The sequence below is a fragment of the Pelophylax lessonae genome (assembly GCF_965119305.1).
Source record: "Pelophylax lessonae genome assembly, chromosome: 2".
Lineage (NCBI taxonomy): Eukaryota > Metazoa > Chordata > Amphibia > Anura > Ranidae > Pelophylax > Pelophylax lessonae.
Genome location: NC_138769.1, coordinates 294,831,956 through 294,846,554, shown reverse-complemented (window position 1 = coordinate 294,846,554; position 14,599 = coordinate 294,831,956). Strand labels below are relative to the sequence as shown.

The window sequence follows — 14,599 nt, the reverse complement described above, 5'->3', positions numbered from 1 at the left end:
ACCTCATGTAATGTATCAAACATTCAGCGATAAGGAGCCTATAGTGTCGGGCTGAGCACCCAGACTACGAGTATACGATGCGCGTGATGAGTTTATAGCGAACGCCACAGAGAGTCCTCCCCGGGGCGGCGGTTCCCCATCCGGGGAGGACTCGGAGGAACATACATTCTCGGGGCCTCTGTCTGGGGTCGGGGAACATACATTCTATGTGGGGCCTCTGTCTGGGGTCGGCAGTCCTGTGTGTCTGTGGTGTCCCCTGGTCCCGGTCCCTGCGGGGGCTTTTATTCTCTCACAGCAGCGCTGTGTGGGGTTTTGGGGGTCCCTCTCCTACTGTCACTTTAGGGTGCTTGGGGATGCAGACACGTGCGGCGACCGCTGCGGGGTTAAAAACCACCGGTCCGCCATTTTAAGTGTGGGCAGCATGTCTGGCTTCACTGTGGGCGCTCATGCAGCATGCTATGTAGTGTATTTTCGCACCTTACAGCACCATCTTGTGTGTGGCAAACGATCGTTCCGAGCACGGCGGCGGCCATCTTGCCAAAGCCTCCCATTAGTTTCAATAGACATCCATTTTCCCTTGGCCTGCAGCCTAGTTCAGCCTCCAGCGGTGACATCACTTCCTCCTTTCTCACAGGAGCGACCGAAGGAGCTGGTAACACTTGTGTGGGGTTGTCCTGCCTTGTGCAATCTCCTGGTCAGTTTTGTCCCTGCGGGGGGTCTGTGTGTCACAGTCTTATAGCGGTGTGCTTGGGGGGAGTCCGCAGCACACTTAAAGGGCCAGTTTCAAAAAAATTCTCTTTTCGGTTATGGAATCCCAGGACAGCAAATTCCCGCCAGCTTTGGTGGGGGATTCAGGGTCCTCTGAATCCCTCTCCGTCACTAATTTGGCTGCTGTTGTGGCAACTTTGGTGTCAAAAATGGATGTGCTGATGTCTGAACGTGCTGCTAGGAAAAGGCCTAGGATTTCCTTTTCTTCTGATTCTGAATGTGACATGGTTGCTGTAGGTAGCGTGGCCCTTTCAGTGTCTCGCTCTTCTCAGGACCCGCAAGAGTCTGAGGGGGAGGCGGAGGTCGCAGGGGTGGATGACTCCCCCCCTGGGTCGCCCGAGGAACGCGCAGCTATGGATGAGTTGATCCTAGCAGTGAAGGAAACACTACATTTGGAGGATGAGCCCACTCCTCCGGGCGGTGTCCTCTTTTGGTACACACAAGACCCGCAAGACGGCACAGGTTTTCCCTTGCCCCTCAGAGTTTCACCATAAGGTGAATGAGCTATGGCGTAATTTAAAACAATGTTTTTCAACCTTTTTTGTGCAAAGGCACACTTTTTTCATGAAAAAAATCACGAGGCACACCACCATTAGAAAATGTTAAAAAAATGTAACTCTGAGTATATTGACTATATATAAAGTAATTATCTTGAATAGGCATCAAATAAAACACAAAGAAACGATTTTATAATTAATTTGTTATGAAAAAATAAAGTATTTTATAATTTTTCATATTTCTGTTTACTTACTCTGAAACCTGGGCCTGTTTGGCTGAACACAAAGCTGATATTCTGGCTGGGACCATAGCACCATAGCACTGTTCGATAGCTTTTCACCACACACCACGCACAGTGGAGTTGGTTTGTTTGCATCTCCGGTGAAAGTAAATCCAAATGAAATATAGCTTTCGCTATATTGCCTTGCGCCAGAGAATTTGCTTGAGCTAACCATCTTTGCTTTCTTTTGATCCCCACTCATACTTGGGCTCTCATCTGGCTCCGAATTTTGTTCAGAGTCCAGTTCTTTCCTTTTCAAAAAAACGTGTCCATCACTGCAGTATCTCACTGTCACTCAGTACTTACTGCGCTTGTCTCCTCCAGATAGCCGCTGTCCGTCACACTCATCACTCTTCTGCGCATGTCTCCATCCAGATCCATCAGTCAGCACTCTTCTGCTCATGTCTCCTCCAGATCCATCGGCGCTCTTCTGCTCATCGGCGATCTACTGCAATGTCTCCTCCTGTCCTCTTCCTGTCAGTGTAACAGTGACACCGGAGCGATTTATAGTCCTTAACATGCGTTTCGGATGAAATTGGAATTTTTCCCACGGCACACCAGGCAATATCTCACACTAGTGGTTGAAAAACACCGATTTAAAAAACACACCTTCGTGGTGCCTAGGAAGTTTCAACTTCTCTACCCTTTTGCGGCTACTACGGCTGCGCGCTGGTGTGTGCCTCCTCAAGTGGATCACACGGTGGCCAGGTTGAACAAATCTACCCTGCTACCCACTGAGGACTCCCCGGTGTTTAGGGATCCTACTGATAGGAGACTGGAGTCTCTTGCCCGTCATTCCTACATGGTGGCGGGTTCCATGCTCAAGCATATTTTTGCCTCTGTGATGGTGGCTCAGGCTGTGGTGGATTGGACCAAGGTGCTCAAACGCACCCTCATGGCCGACTCTGCTCCTCCCACTACAGTGGAAATGGTGGAGCAGATTCATCGTGGGGTCATGTATTTGTGCGATGCGGCTCTGAATGAGGCCCCCTTGGCGATATGCCTGTCCAGTGTCGCTGTGGTTAACCGTCGCTTGATCTGGTTAAAATGCTGGTCGGCTGACCAAAAATCCAGGAAGACGGTGGCTGACATCCCCTATGAGGGGGTCTAGCCTTTTTGAAGAATCCTTGGACGAATTGGTTAAAGGAGTCACTGGGGACAAGAGCATTCTGCTGCCCCAGAATGCGAAGGGCAAGTTTTTCTGCGGTAAGCGGGGCCCGTCCTTTAAACCTACTCAAGGGTCCTTTCGTGCCTTCAAGGCGCAGAACAAGGGTAAACCCTTCAAGGGCCAAGGTGGCCAGAAAAAGCCCTGGTTTGGCAAACAAAAATCCGGCCAGGCCTGTGCGGCGGCTCAGTCCGCCTCTACCTGAAGGGGCGCCCTCACCCGTTACAGGGGTGGGTGGAGGTTTGCGCAGTTTCCTCCAACCTTGGCTGCTCCCAATCATGGACAGGTGGGTTCAGGAAATCATTCGGTCAGGGTACAAGATCGAATTTCTTTCACGGCCGGCGAACAGATTCTTTCCCTCAAATCTTCATTTGACCCCAGGGCTGTTACAGGACCTACATCAGGCGGTGCAGGATCTTCTCACTCAGGGGGTGATTGTCCCGGTGCCTCATCGGGACAGGTTTTGGGGTTTCTATTCGAATCTGTTCACTGTGCCCAGAAAGGAGGGCAAAGTGCGTCCGATTCTGGACTTAAAAGCGCTGAACCGCTATGTGCGCTTTCGAAAGTTCCGCATGGAAACGCTCCTTTCAGAGTGGTGGCCTCCCTGAATCCGGGAGAGTTCCTGGCCTCCAAAGATCTGAAGGATGTGTATCTGCACATCCCCATTTTCGAGGATCATCAGATGTACCTCCGATTCGCTATCGCGGAGGATCATTACCAGTTTCTGGCGTTACCTTTCGGTCTCGCTTCGGCTCCAAGGGTCTTTACCAAAGTGTTGGGGCCTGTTGCGGGCACAGGGCATCACAGTCTTCCTGGACGATCTCCTGTTAAGATCGAGTGCCAGTCAGAGCCTGCTGCGCGATCTGTCCACTACGGTCCAGACGCTTCAGGAGTTCGGTTGGACGATCAACAATCAGAAGTCGACCTTGTTGCCTTCGGTTCTTCTCCAGTATCTGGGAATGGTTCTGGACTCTGCTCAAGCAAAGGTTTTCTTGCCGGAGGACAAGCTCCGGACTCTACAGAACGAGGTCAGGTCCCTCAGGGTCAACGAATCCTCGTCACTCCGGACCTGTATGCGGTCCCTGGGGTTGATGGTGTCGGCCTTCGAGGCAATACCATTTGCTCAGTTTCACACGCGAGCTCTCCAAGCGGAGATCCCCGTAAGGTGGGATAGACTACCTCAGTCCTTGGACCTGAGGGTGTCTGTGTCACCAGACCAGAATGGATCTATTGTGGTGGCTTCAGTCCCCGGCTGTGTCGGACGGGAAGTCCTTCCGGCCAATTCCATGGACGGTGATCACCATGGATGCCAGCCTGTCGGGCTGGGGTGGCGTTCTGGGCAACCTGTCTGCCCAGGGCACTTGGTCGGTGGAGGAATCCTCCCTTCCGATAAACATTTTGGAATTGAGAGCGATCAGGCTGTGCCTGCTCCATTGGTTGGATCGTCTTCAGGGCCGTCCTGTATAGGTGCAGACAGACAATGCCACTGCGGTGGCTTACATCAACCACCAAGGGGGCACCAGGAGTGCCCGGGCAGCCCAGGAGATGACCGGTATTCTTTATTGGGCCGAGACTCATGTCCCGGCGATATCGGCAGTTCACATTCCGGGTGTGGAGAATTGGCAGGCCGACTATCTGAGCCGCCAGACCCTGGACCAGGGGGAATGGTCCCTACACCCAGAGGTTTTTCACATGCTGTGTGCGAAGTGGGGATCCCCGGATGTGGATCTGTTCGCGTCTCGGCTGAACCACAAGGTGGAAAGGTTCGTGGCAAGAACACGCGATCCTCTGGCAGACGCCTCGGATGCGCTGGTGGTGCCTTGGCATCAGGATCAACTGATCTATGCCTTTCCTCCGTTTCAGTTATTGTCCAGGTTCCTTCGCAGGTTGGTCTCGGAACAATCGCTGGTGATTCTGGTAGCGCCGGACTGGCCTCGCCGGTCCTGGTACGCGGACATGGTTCACCTGGCCGCAGAGCCTCCGTGGCGGCTGCCAATGCGAGAAGATCTACTGTCTCAGGGACCGATCTTCCATCCTGCTTTACAGACGCTAGCTTTAACGGCCTGGCTGTTGAAAGCCAGGTCCTGAAGGACAGGGGTCTCTCTTCATAGGTCATTCCTACTTTGATCAAGGCTAGAAAAGCCTCTTCTGTTAAGATTTTTTACCGTACATGGAAAGCTTATTTTGCCTGGTGTGAGTCCAGGGGTTTCTCTCCTTGTTCCTACTCAGTGACGAGGGTATTGGCTTTCCTCCAGACTGGTGTGGACCAGCGCCTTGCGTTGGCCACGATTAAAGGCCAGGTATCTGCCCTGGCTGTTCTTTTCCAGCGCCCTGTGGCGTCTCATTCCTTAATTTGCACCTTTATCCAAGGTGTGCGTCACTTGGCCCCTCCTAGTAGGGAGCCCTTACCTCCATGGGACTTGAACTTGGTTCTGTCCGTGTTGCAGCGTTCCCAGTTTGAAAACATCAGGGAAATCTCGTTGCCTATGCTATCTAAAAAGGTGGTTTTCTTGGTAGCAATCACTTCTGCTCGCAGAGTGTCGGAGTTGGCGGCGTTGTCTTGCCGCTCCCCTTACCTGGTGGTTCATAGAGATAAGGTGGTCTTGCGACCTAATCCGTCCTTTTTGCCAAAGGTGGTTTCGGAATTCCACCTGAATGAGGACATTGTTTTGCCTTCGCTTTGTGCGAATCCTAAGCATCCAAAAGAGGTTGCCTTACATTCCTTGAATGTTGTCCGGGCGATCAGGGTTTACCTGTCCTCGATTGAATCCCTTCGTAAATCGGATTCTCCGTTTGTCCTTCCTGAGGGACCTCGGAAGGGTATGGCTGCGTCTGCAGCAACCATTGCCAAATAGATCAGACAGACCATTGTACAGGCTTCTTCGTTGCGGGAACGGGTTCCTCCCTTCCCTGTCAAGGCGCACTTTACCAGGTCGGTGAGTACGTCATGGGCCTATCGGCATAAGGCTTCGGTGGTCCAGGTGTGCAAGGCTGCGACTTGGTCGTCGGTACACACTTTCTCAAAGTTCTACAAACTTGATGTTCTGGCATCAGCTGATGCATCCTTTGGCCGCAAAGTTCTCTGTGCGGCAGTTCCATAGGGAACCCTGGTTTTGTATGGGTCCCTAGTTGTTGGGGTTGTTTTTCCCCTTGGCTATTTGTTTTCCTGGGTTGTTGCTCATGTTGAGCCCTTTTTTGTTACCCAGAAGGTTACCTTCTTGTACATGTAAGGTTCCTTTCTCTGATGTGGGTACTGCATTGCCCACCCCTCATGTCTACACTGCTTTGGGACATCCCCATAAGTGAAGACTGTGTGAATGGGCGGCGACTGTCGGAGGACGTAAGAGAAAACGGAATTTTTGTAAAATCTTTCCCGTAAAATTCTTTTCTCTGAGTCCTCCGACAGTCGCCACCCCCCGCCCCTCTTTTTGGAGTCTTTTTTATACACTTTCACTGCTTGCGCCCAAACTGAATTGGGATGGCTATTGCAGGGGGGTATTGGACTAGTAGGACAGCCCCCATGGGTGTGACTATGTAGATTTATTGTTCTTTTACAAGTCTTATGCCTAGAAACTCCTGTGGAGATGAAGTCAATACCCCATAAGTGAAGACTGTGTGAATGGGCGGCGACTGTCGGAGAACTCAGAGAAAGGAATTTTACGGTAAGATTTTACAAAAATTCAGTTTTTTTCAGTTGAACTTCCAGTGACCATTCACACCTGACACCTTGTAACACTAACGAGTCACATGACACCAGGGAGGAAAAATTGCTAATTGGGCCTGATTTAGACATTTTCACTTAGGGGTGTACTCACTTTTGTTGCCAGTGGTTTAGAAATTAATGGCTTTGTGTTGAGTTATTTTGAGGGGACAGCAACTTTACACTGTTATACAAGCTGTACACTCAATACTTTACATTGTAGCAAAGTGTCATTCCTTCAGTGTTGTCACATGAAAAGATATAATAGCATATTTACAAAAATGTGGAGGGGTGGAGGGACTAAAGTCTTTTATGATATTAAATCTGTCACCTTTGGAAGGACGAAAATATGTTCCGGTCTTAGACTTAAGAAAACAAGGTGTTTTTCCAAGGGACCTCTGCTGACCAGCCGTTGGAACCAGAGAATCCTGTGCTCGCTCATCTGCACAGAAAGGCGGGCAATTCTTGAGATTTGGCAAAGTGCAAAGCCAAATAGTAGTGTAAAGCTGAAAGAAACAAGGCCCAGCTGACTTAAGAACAGAGGCGCCATAAAGGATGGAACTGGGGTTCCTAGCCTTATGCTTAGTCTAGAACACAATGGTCTGACAAACTGCCATAGACACAACCACAGATTGAATAGTAATGCTCATCAAGGCAAGATAGCTTCAAGAAAGGCTTGTTAGCATTTGCCTACTGGGACTTTGAACACAGGATTATCCTTCACAGGGTCAGAAGGGGCCTTGTTAAGAAATGAGCAATTCCTGTGGTGGATCTGGCCATTTCTTTCCTCAAGAAATTATAGATGGGTGAAAAGTTTGGGAGTAGCAAAAATCTTCTCCAGGTGAGGCCTGCCTTCATACAGGACCGGCTTAAACAGTGCGTGGCGTGGGAAGATCTTAGGTGGTGTAAGGAATTTTAGAGACCCTCATACTGGATGCCTTTGAGTGAGCAGACTTATTTCTATTTTATAAAAACAGGAATGCTTTATTGAACGTTTAAAACAGCAGCATAAAATAGACACATATACAAGGTACATCAGGAAAATAAAAAAGCTACTAAACCCAACCATACATTGCCAAGAGCATTTGTCAGTGTCCCAGAAGACTGCAGGGAGGGGGGGGGGGGGGAGGGAGAACTGTTGCAGAGCACCACAGGTCAAAAATCGGGAACCCGCTTCCTACCGCTCCTCAAAAGTCTCAATTGTTTAAGAGGAGCAGGGAACAAGTCGTTAAAGGGGAACTTCCCTTTTTGGTTTTTAGATTCAAAATAGGCCAAACTTAGTTTGGGATCTGTAAAAGGTTTTGGAGTAAAAAAACGCTAAAGCCTTTCCCTGTTTATACAGGGGTTACGATTCCTTGATCCAAAAGCAAGAAGTTCCACCTACCAAGGGAAGAAGCAAACAAGTTGGAGAACATGAAGCATAGAGGAGGCAAAGTGCAAAACTCCAGTTTGAAGCCCAAGCTCACAACACCCAAGAGCCTGAGATTTTCTGTGCCTGGCTCAGGAGGGAAGATTGAAGGGTCATAGTCAATACCCCTGCTGTCCTCAACAAGGCCCAAATACTGCCCAAGAACTCTGACACTGATTCCTTTCTAGAAAAGGATAAAGCTGGTGCAGCTGACAGTCAAGCCCAAAATAGAAGAAAGTTATAAAGGCAACAACTGTCAGAGGAGAGGGTAACTAGAGCCCTGAAAAGATGTAATACAAACCCCAAGGAAGCTTAAAACGCAGAGCCTGGGGCGTGGCCAAGCAAGGCGTGCAGTAAGAAGTTTCTTTGAGAGCTCCGCCCGGTATCCTGCAGAATCCTTCATCTAACACCGCCATCCTGCCTTGTATCGCTCTGGGACCAACCCCACCAGCTGCCCATGTCTCTGCATCCTCTGGCTGGCTATATGTGTGTCCTCCCAGGGCTAAAAGAGGACAGGACCCTCGTGTTCCGCCTGACACACCCTGCCAAGATGTCAGCCCCCCGCCCCGCTCAACTAAGGAAGCTGCTCAGCACCTCTTCTCCAAGGCTGGCAAGGATCCTCAACCACCACAGCCGGCTGCTCCTGGAAGCAATGACTATCAGGATGACTCAGGGGACCTGGATGCTACCCCCCTGCTGCTAGCTGACACTCCAGCTCGGTTACATGCGAGTACATATTCTGCACAGCTATATGCCTCTAATATGGCGGTGGCTGGCCTGCAGGCCAGCACAGAGCCTGAACCTACTCTTAGAAACATCCTGGCTGCTGTCAACATATGCAACACGTTCATTGAGGACCTTGACGGGGAGGTGAAGGGCATGAAGATGAAAATCTCACTTGTAAGACACGACATACAGAAATTGCAAAAGCGAACCTCTGCATTAGAGGGCGCCTCAGTACATTAGAGGATGATTGGCAGCTTCTACTAATGCATTTTGGTTGGAGGATATGGAAAACCGCCTTTGCAGAAATGTGCGTGCAGTCGGTTTTTCAGAGAGGGCCAAGAGCAAGAACCCTGTAGCATTTATAGAAGCATGGCTGACTAATACCTTTGGCCATGACGCTTTTTTATCTATAATTGCAGTGAAGAGAGCTCATTGGGTTCCGGCTTCGACTTCTCAACTATAAAGATAGAGATGCGATCCTGTCAAAGGCCAGAACAGCTGAGGTTCTTAAAGTGGATGATGCGAAAATCTCATTGTTTCCGGATTTCTCAGCGGAAGTAAAGGGGCTAAGGGCAGAATTCCTGGATATCAAAAAAAGGCTACATACACTTAATGTGCTTTATGCTGTACCCGGCAAAGCTAAAGATCATAGCTGATGGTTCTTCACATTTTTTTTGATAACCCTATCTGTGCTATGCGCTGGCTTGACAGAGGAACAAAATCTGGCCCAACACCCACCATAAAGATGGTGAGCTGTCCTTTCTTTCTTAAATCGTTGCTTCTTTGTTTGAATTGAGCTATGTGGCAGAGAAGGCTATGACTGTTATGTTTTGTTTTTTTTCTTCATGCATAGACTGCACCTGTTCACCTAACCTGTTTGGTTGGCATTAAACTGCCAGAGTGTTCTACAAGTTCACCTTAACACTTTAAGCTGCTTGGAATATTTGCCCTTAGGCCGCACTATGGCCCCCCACAAAATGGTCCTGAGAGGACTCTACTCCCCCTCATACTAGGGGGTATTTTTTCTCTCGCTGATCTGTTTTTCCTTTTTTTTTTGGGGACTGGAATGTTTTTATCCATTGCTGACTGTTCTACACCAGGACAATAGATGGTGCTCCAAACATTTTATATCTTGGAGAGATATGGTATTCTACATGCCAAGTATTGTAAAGTTAACATTATGGCGGTTGTTTGAAAATATAGGTTATATTTTACAGGTTAGGCGGGTGCCTTTTGCACCACCCCCCTATTTTCTCCTTATAAGCAATATGCTGGCTAACTCTACTCAGGGCCTGCTTCTTCTTTCTTGGAATGTGAGGGGCTTAAGTTGTAAAGTTAACGAGGGGCGGTTTTCCAATAACTTACTAGTTTTAAGCCGCATTTAGTGTGTCTCCAGGAGACACATTTGCAGCCAGACTCTGTCCTCCTGCTATGCTCTCACAAAATTTCTTGTTCGATTCCACTCTACATACTCCTCTTTTTCCAGGGGAGTGGGTGTGTTGATTTCTAATAATATCTCCCTTACTTGCCTGGAGCAGCAGGTTTACAGAGATGGTAGATTTGTCTTTTGGTTTTGTAAACTTAAGGGCTTCTTGTGTATTTTTGCAGCCATGTATGTTCCTCCACCCTTCTCTTCAAACCCTCTTAAGAAACTGGCACACCCATTTATTGATCTATTTGAGATCTACGCCTGCCGCTTCTGGTAAAACACCATTTGCCTCCTTGCTTTCTGAGATGGGTCTGCGGGATGTCTGGCGAGAACGAATTGCCGATATGAAGTGTTACTCATGTCATTCTGCCTCTAATGGTGGACTATCTCGAATTGATTTAGTATTAGAGAATAATGCCCTGCTCCCCTATATAGTAGACTCTGCATATGAACCCCGCCTTCTATTGGAGCATTTAGCTACTGCGGACTCACCCATTCGTCCTTTAGGCCAAATTCACCAGTTTTGGTTAACACTACTCCCTACCCCAGATATATCTCCAGTGCGTTGGTAAAGTTTATCTAATTTAACATGCATTGTGCTAGTGAGGCTGTTATATGGGACTATGTTAAGGCATTCTTACGGGGTCTGTTTATTCTGTTTATTATTTACTGGTATTAGAACGTAAAAAACTAGAGAGAATGGGAGAACATTGTTCGTACTGAATTACAATGTAGGGAGGAGGCATTGGTGGCCAATCCCACAAAGCAGTTGGGTTGAGGCCCAATCCTTATACAATTCAGTAGTGTTGTCGTCAGCAGAGAAAAAGATACTTCCATCAACAGAGTTACTTTGAGGAGGGGGGAGAGCACAGGCCACCTGTTGGTTCTGATAGCTGCAGCACAGCAGGAGGATTGTTCTATTACTGTGATTCAGTCTTTGACTAGTAGTGTGTATACATCTAGTTCTGACATTTTGGATATATTTCAAGATTTCTACACGGACTTGTAGGTCTCAACAACCCATACAACACCTCTTGACTTCACGCTATTTTTACAAGATTGTACCTGTACCCAGGTGTCTTTTGATGAACGAGCTGCCCTGGACTCCCCGATCACTATTGGGGAATTAACTGAGGCCCTTGTGGATGCACCCAACCACAACTCACAGGGCTCAGATGGCCTTCTGGTGGAAGTGTACTCCAAGTATGGTCCGGTCCTTCTCCGTTCTGCTTTTACGTTAGGTGGCTAGAACAGGTCATCTACCTGATTCCATGAAGGGGGCAATAATAGTGGTGCTCCCTAAGCCGGGTAAGGACATACTCATGCTGGACTCATACCATCCTATTGCTTTAATAAATACAGTTGTTAAGCTCCTTGCCATGTCCTTGTCAATAGGCTGTCTGGGGTAATTGGCCGTCTGGTTCACCGAAACCAATCTGGGTTAATTCCAACACGATCAACGGCAGATAATAGAAGACAATTATTTCTAAACATACAGATACCGGTGGATAATCCTGGGAGTGGGGCCATTCTATCTTTAGACGCTGCCAAGGCTTTTGATTGCGCTGAGTGGCTGTACCTCTGGGAGATTCTGTATCCATTTGGCTTGGGAGACAACTTTATCAATTGGGTGAGGGCAGGGCTGCTGTTAGAAAATACGGGGCCCCATGCAGCCTACCTGGCAGGGCACCCTTAAATTTGTCAAGATAATATTTTCACTAAAAATACACTAAAATTATTATTACCGAACACAAACATAACAGAGAACCTGTGAATTCGCTCTGAATTGTTTTTTTATATTTTTTAAAAAGTTAAAAATATGTTTACACATTTTATTTTAGAATTTGTACAAACTAAGGAAGGTAGGTATGGACCATAAGGTGAGTACCTGGATAGAGAACTGGCTCCAGGGGAGAGTCCAGAGGGTGGTGATTAATGGGGAGTACTCGGATTGGGCGGGTGTGGAAAGTGGGGTCCCCCAGGGTTTTGTCCTGGGACCAATCCTGTTTAATTTATTCATAAATGATCTAGAGGAGGGGATATCGAGTACAATCTCAGTATTTGCGGATGATTCTAAACTAAGCATGCCAATATCTTCTATGCAGGATGTGGAAACCTTACAAGCGGACCTGAACAAAATAACGGGGTGGGCAACTACATGGCAGATGAGGTTTAATGTTGAAAAATGTAAAGTAATGCACTTGGGTGCCAGAAACCAGAAAGCAAGCTACTCACTAGGGGGGAACCTCTGGGAGAGTCTAGGATGGAAAAGGACCTGGGGGTACTGGTAGACAACAGGCTTGGCAGTGGCATGCAATGCCAAGCCGCTGCAAGCAAAGCCAACAGAATACTGGGATGCATAAAAAAGGGGATTCACTCCAGAAATAAAGAGATTTTTCTCCCTCTCTACAAGACTCTGGTCCGGCCACATCTGGAGTATGCTGTCGAGTTCTGGGCACCGGTCCTCAGGAAGGAAGTGCTGGAACTGGAGAAAGTCCAGAGAAGAGCAACAAGAACTTATTCTCTCTGGAGAAGAGACGATTGAGGGGGGGATATGATATCAATGTACAAATACTGTACTGGCGACCCTAGCATAAGGAACAAACTATTCAGAGAGAGGAGATACAATAAGACACATGGCCACTCACTAAAACTAGAGGAAAGGCGGTTTAATCTTAAAATGCGTAAGGGGTTCTTCACTGTAAGAGCGGTAAGGATGTGGAATTCTCTTCCACAAGCAGTCGTATCAGCTGGGAGCATTGATAGTTTCAAAAAACTATTAGATGGGCACCTTGGAGACCACAACATACAGGGGTATACAATGTACGGTTAAAAGCAAACACACACACACACACATCATAGGTTGAACTGGATGGACTGATGTCTTTTTTCAACCTCACTAACTATGTAACTAATTTAATTTTATTACAATGTTTGTTATGTTTTGTTTTACAATTTGTTCTTTTTTTACAGGTCAGGGAAGCCTGCAGCGCTGCGGGATGGAAGAGGGGGGGGGGGCAGCACAGTGAAAGGGGGGGGGCACATGGGGGAATCAGGAAGAGGCAGAACAGGGAGGGGGGATCGGTGTCAGAGAAGCAATTACAGGAACGATGACCTGTGTCTGTGTCTCTCCCTGCAGCAGCTGAAAGCTGGCAGGAGGGGGAGAAACTTGCTTTCAGCTGCTGTAGAGAGCCTCACAGGGCCTCCTTCTGTAATTGCCCCTCCACCCGACCGCACCGATTCCCCATGCTGTTGGGGCCCCCCTGTGAGCCCGGGCCCCCTACATGAGGACTGGTGGTCCCCCCCCCCCCCTATCAGCGGCCCTGGGTGAGGGTTCTCTACTTTGCTCCCCGTGCTAAGATCCACATTAACCATTCCCCCTCTTCTCCTTTTTCCTTGCATAGAGGAACTCGTCAAGGGTGTCCATTGTCCCCACTCTTATTCGCACTGGCAGTGGAACCTTTGGCCATGTTAATCCGTAGGATCCCTGCCATTGTAGGCTTTTGTAGAGGTTCTTTGGAAGAGAAGATCTCTTTATGCAGATGATGCATTGTTATATTTAGGAGACACTAATTGACTCCTTGCAAACTCTAATGGGAACCATCACTACATTTGGGGAATTCTCTGGATTTACCATAAAATTGGTCAGAACCTAGGTGAGCTCCACCAAGATGTGCACCATTTTTTGTTTCTTTTTGCCTTTAGTACTGTTGGACTACCCCAGTCCTTTTGGGCAGCAAGACCTTAGCCATCCGAGACGCCATTTGTGAGTCCCGTGGGGAGTGTGGTCGGGGAGCTTGGATTCTAAGCGCAGGAGAAGGGTGGTATCACCTTATTGTTTTGGAGTCTTATCGCAAGGGGTTGATATCGCAAGCATACTCAGTCTTGTTATCATCCATTCAGGATCCTGCCTTACCTAAATGTAGAACCCATTGGACTATTGATATTTGAGATATAGATGGGGGATTAATGGGACATGGCCCTGGAGTCTCTTCTTGTTGTGTCTGTATTGGCTTCCCATAAACTCTTGCAACTATTTATCATGCACAGAACTTATCGTACACCTAATAAACTATTTGATTGGGGCTGGAGGGATTCTCTTTTATGCCCGAAATGTACAGTCCACAGAGGGGACTTTATACACATGATATGGCGTTGCCTGAAACTTACACGATATTGGGCAGAGGTTATGCGGACCATTTCTGATCTAACCCAAACACCTATACCTCTCACCCCGCTGGTGTGTCTGTGCGTTCGATGCTGAAATGTATCCAAAAGGTATTTACATCATGGTAACCAGATTATTTTACCTTGCTAGGAAGTCGTCTGATTTTGGCTGGCATCTACGGTGCCTACTAGGGCCCAGTGGGCTGCCCATGTTAACTCTATCCTTCTGTCATGTACCTGGGTGTCCTTGAAACAGAAGGTTCTTTGTTTCGTGGCTTGCAGCCTTACCTGTTGTGCCACAGAGAAGCTCTGGAGTTTGGCAGTGATTTTTCCAGCCTGATGCTTGCCTTGGACTCACTAGCCCCACCTGCTGTCAGCTGTGAACGATGTGCAATTTACCCAGCTGTGAATAATGTGCAATTTGACCAGCATTTAAATAGCAGCACTTCCTGTTGGTG

The 14,599-nt window shown here is 48.1% G+C and overlaps 1 protein-coding gene across 1 annotated transcript in view; it reads right to left on the bottom strand.

Moving 5' to 3' along the window:
• PARL (presenilin associated rhomboid like) overlaps nucleotides 1-14,599 on the bottom strand; it is a 118,563-nt gene that overhangs the window by 14,924 nt on the left and 89,040 nt on the right. The gene's annotated exons all lie outside the window — the stretch shown is intronic.